Here is a 5,114-nt window from a genome sequence, read left to right as displayed (position 1 = left end):
TCTGCAGAGGTATTCAAAGCAAATGGACCTGGTATTTAAAATGGATCAAAGAACTGCATAAAGCAGTTTTGGTTACAAATCAGGGTGTCCCTGGCACTGGAATACTTCCCTAAGTGCAACCCCTAAGTCCCCCGGTGGCGTTGTTTGGTTTCTCTTGATTTTCTATCTTAGAGCCCCTCGCCCACATTTGGCATGTTGGAAATGGGCTACTGGCCTAGCACCTACTAATTTGTGTTATTTTTTTCCTGATAACTTAAGGTTCAGACACTTAAGGAGATTTTTAATGGGAGCTGAATTATCCGCAGAGACCCCCCAAAAAAAAAAACAGGCATGTTAATATAAACTGTTAAAAAACACTGAATAAAGCATTTCTATGTTAAAAGAATCAATGTTTCAGAGAGTGAAATGTGGCCAATGCAAAAACACGACTGGCCCGATGTAGAGCCAGTTCTCTGTTTGTCTGTTCTGGCCTAATGTAGAAACATTGCAGTGCAACATAGTGGACTTTGTAGGCAAGGTCCCGCTCCCCATGTAGATAGAAATGGCTCATTTTAAGGTATCAAAAACAGAATTTGTTTTTTCAGGTGAGAACACACTCAAGAAAACATATTTGTATTATGAATTTTTCTGCCAAGATATAGCCCCCTAAATTGCAAACACTGGACATTTTAATTGTGTCAGGTATAAATTCAGTTAATAATGGAAGAGGGTAATAACTGTGTGTGGAGAAGCTTTCTGGCAATAGTACTAGCCTTTCCACCCCTTTTCCAGATCAAAAAAAAAATCCTATACATGTTTCCATTAGATAACCCATCACCCCCTTCTGAATTCCTTGATTCCTAGTCTATAAATACAACCTACTTTCTCAGTCTCCAGATCATTTATGCGGTTTGTTCCCCCTAGCATTCCATTGCTATCAGTGTTAATACCTGCTGCCAGTCTAACCAACATTTTCTCATTCCAACTCGTCACATGTTGCCACTTTGCTGTGGACTTTTTCTACATACCTTTTAGGTATCCTTTTGCGACTGCTGCTTACTTTCTGGGATGCTGCTACCGTGATGGAAGCAAATGCACATGGTGGGATGAGACTGCAAGTGGTTATGTTTAGACATCAACAGCACATGGTAACCAACACTGGCATGTCAACAAACACTGGCATGGATGTGTAACCCCCATGAATTTAGGGTTACTAAACATATATCTCAGTTAGAGGTGTAATCCCACACCAGAACAGAAGGTGGCGCAACTATCCGGTGTCTCTATGTCTGAGCACGTTTTCAGTGTCTCTTGCTTTTCTGGTGCAGACGTCGTCCTGAAAGGCTGCTCCTAACGAGCTTAAGATCTTCCGGTATGAAAATACGATATAGAAGTCATAAATCAATGATTTACATCCTCATATCAGTTGCTAATAATTCGTTTGTTTATCAGGAACTGATTTTTGTGTGTGAACGTGAACGTGAGGAGCCGCATCTGTCTTGTTGGTCCTCTCGTTGTGAGCTCCGGTAAGCGATGCATAGCATGTTGCTAGTTGGCTAAACCTTCATGTTAGCTTGTTGAAACTAGTTGACCTCATGATTCCTTGTACAGAAACTTTTCCTAAAAACCAATCGGAGTTATGGTACTGCTGCCTAATGTTTTACACTACCGTGGTGCAGACTGTATCACTGTAATCTGTTTAGGATATGTTAAAAAAGATCGCTAACCGCGCTAGCCGCGATGCTAACGGCTAGCGTTGTCAGTGCTGTTTAATATGAATGCTAATACTGCGGCTATCTCAGCTGAGTTAATTTAGCCTCACAGTAATGATAGCGTGGTGCAGCATTAAAGGTGCATCACACCCAATTATCATTTTGTTAAAGGAGTATTCACTCACTGTGATGTTTGACACAGATTCAGTTAAGTTTATTTCATTACTGTTAAAGTGCATATATTAAATAAATAATAATAAAGTTCATCTGATGTTTTAAAAAGTAAATAGGTTAAAAAGATGTATAATTAAAGGGACAATAAGTTACATGTAAAAGCTGTTTAAAAAGATAAATAGTGTTGAAAAGAGAAATTATTCCATGGTTTATTTAAAATGTATTTTGTGATATGGGAGTTCATGATGGATTATTCCTTTATAGCACTAAAAGACCCTTGTTGTGATGCATATCAATCCATTTCACAAGGATTGGAGTACTTTAAAACCTGAGTAACTGGTTATACTTGAAAAGATACTTTGAATGACAGATATGAGTAATGAGGTCTAGTGATGTACAGAAAGAGAAGATAGTAATTTATGCTTTCTGCACTATGCGTGTAGATTGGTTTTATTCTGGACTAGGATCATTGGATCATTCAGAAATCTGAATCCTGTCGGGTTCAGTGGCGAGCCAACCCCAAGAGACCATAGACTGCGGACGGACAGGAAACCACGGTGTGGCCAGCTGTGGGTCCGCCCTCAGAGGACATCAGGACCATCAACTCATTTCATTCGTTCAGGAACCAGATAAGAACTAACACATTAAAACTACCCGGGCAGTGTTAGAACAGTGTGCACACAACAACAAGTTAAAGGAAAATTGCTTCTCCTGTCCCTTAAAGGAGAACTTTGTCAGAGGGAAACAAATTTGGACCTTTCATTTATTAAAGGACAAATTCACCAAGAAAGGACACTTTTATTTGAACTTTATTTATTTTGTTTTTGGTTTTTTTGGCAGTTGAAAGAGCTCTATTTTGTATGCTTCTATATTTTATTTTATTTTTTCCATTTACTTGCAGTATTATATGATTGTGCTGAGGCAATAAATGTTGTCACTGCTAACTTCACGTCTACTTCCCTCGTGAGTCAGTAAAATAATTCCAGGTATCCATTCCCGAACCTAGGTGAATGCTAGCGCTCTTGATCATAGCCCTCATCAGTTCGGTAAGGCTAGGGGCGCTACAGATGGTTAGGATTAGGGGAAGGAGGCACATGGTAAAGTGTATTAAAAAACCCTTAACATTCACTTGTGAAGCATCCACCAGACTGCCGCGTCAAAGTTGTTTTAGACCCATCCACCACCCCTGCCACCCACCTATAGGTGCCCTCATGCTCCTCATATTATGTCGTCACCACCGGCATTTTAACCTGATACCCTCCTGCTGCATTTCAAGCTCACATGACAGGTTCCATCTGGTCCCGTTCTCAAGTGACACCACCTGAGCACATATCAGGCGGATGTGGCAGGTGCCCTCCGCCAGCATATAGTAAGACTGCGACTGGTTATGTCCGGATGCATTCTCAGCTTACGCCTTCCAGCAGTGTTAATGTGCACATGAGAGATGCCCTTTAACGTCACACACTTTAGCCAAAAGCACTGACAGAGTGGCACTATCTAAGAGTTAGGAATGAGAATGGTTTGGTCTAACACATTCAGGTTGCAGACGTAAAGTGTTTTCATGGTCTATAGATTACAATAAAGTGCCTCTTATATAGCCTGAGGATCAACAGCAATGGCGTTCTTTTCCCTGCTGTTCCATGCCAAAACTGTTACAGGGTAGGACTGAGATGTCAGTAGCTAATAGATGGTGGCAGTACAGACAATCATCAACAGCAAGGTAACAAATACACACATGCAATGTTACATTAGAATGTTTATTAATCTGTCTGCCATGTTGTAAAAATTCTTCTGCTGAACTCTGGGTCCAGGATTTGCTTAATTAAATCATAGACAGAATTAGATTAATGGGTAATGCCATCACTGTCTCTGGGTACATTGCCATAGTCTCTGTGTGTGTGTGTGTGTGTGAGTGCAATTTGATTTGATTTTAAAGCCACTTAGTCTCAAAGACAAATCATCTTTGCTGTTTCACTTTTGGCACACTGCAAGCAGAATCTGACCTCTCATCAGTCAAGTCATGTTAGCAAGGGCAGAGCAATTGCTTATCCTTGAATTAGTAATAATTGGATTATCTTTGACTAATCAATGTTTCTATTCTCTTTATCTGCCTACTGTTGTATGTCGTCCTCTTTCCATCTCTTTCATGTTTTCTCACTTCTTTTGTTTTTTTTTTTTTCATCTCTCTGTTCTGTCTTTTTTGTGGTATTGACATTATTGACGTATTGACAATTCTTGGAGCTGCGTTCATGGGGACGGTAATTAGGACTCCAAAGGCAGACCGGTCCCCAGAACCCCACAACCCCAGAGCCCCAGAATTCAGAATTCCCCAGATTTTCAGACCTAAGCCTGTGCCCACATGGCTTGGTTAGCCAGAAAAACCAATGTCATGTGACCTTGCGTGTTCTATTCCCAGGTTGTCAAATACCGTCACTTTATCGTGTCCCTCACTGTGTAATATTGACCCCGAATACAACCTTTGTGATCTCTATGACATGCACCAGGCTTTTAACTGATTCCAACATTGACCCATCTGCGGCAATATCGGATGCTCAGAGCAACTGACATACTATATAGAGCAAGAAAGTCCACCTAAGGAGGGAGGGGAAAATAGGTGTTGGGCAGTGTAGTGGCCAATGCATTATGAAGGTAATGCATTTTTAGTGCATTACAAAAATAATGCATTACAGTAATATTATACTTTTTTGGAGTAACAAGTAATAAAACACATGAACAACAGGATTTAGGATAATAATTAGGGCTGACAAATGATTCATTTTTTAAATTGAAATTAACTGCAGAATTTCAATAGTTAATCATGTTTAGTCACATGTTTTAATCATAAAACATCAAATCAAAATCATTTTCAATACCATTATTTTGAGTTTCAAAACAGTTTTGATCTCTATATTAATGAGGAAAAGCAATTCTCGCCAGATTGTCTTGATAAGGAATCAAATTACAGCAAAAACCTGCATGGGACTAACATGAAGTAGGCATGTCTGTAAATGGGAGACTCATGGGTACCCACAGAACCCATTTTTATTCAGATATCTTGAGATCAGAGGTCAAGAGACCATGCTATGGCAGATGCTGCACTAAACCACCTGTCCATCTCACGTTCCATTCTTTTTTTAAAAAAAAAAATTTATTTCTTTTTATTTTTCTTTTTTTTTAAAGATTATTTTCTGGGGATTTTCCCTTTATTTATAGGACAGCTGTAGAATGACAGGAAATGTGGGAGAGAGA

The 5,114-nt window shown here is 39.6% G+C and overlaps 1 long non-coding RNA gene across 1 annotated transcript; it reads left to right on the top strand.

Moving 5' to 3' along the window:
- Window positions 1–1,243: 1,243 nt before the first annotated feature.
- Window positions 1,244–3,076, top strand: LOC148185955 (uncharacterized). Its single transcript, XR_015775546.1, has 3 exons — window positions 1,244–1,351; window positions 1,432–1,505; window positions 2,309–3,076. It is a non-coding gene; the product is annotated as an uncharacterized LOC148185955 (long non-coding RNA).
- Window positions 3,077–5,114: the final 2,038 nt, after the last annotated feature.

This window comes from Plectropomus leopardus, chromosome 22, assembly GCF_026936395.1.
Source record: "Plectropomus leopardus strain MGB_pleo_1.0 chromosome 22, ASM2693639v1, whole genome shotgun sequence".
Lineage (NCBI taxonomy): Eukaryota > Metazoa > Chordata > Actinopteri > Perciformes > Serranidae > Plectropomus > Plectropomus leopardus.
Note: the sequence above shows the minus strand (reverse complement) of the source record. Positions and strands in the feature narration are given on the sequence as shown.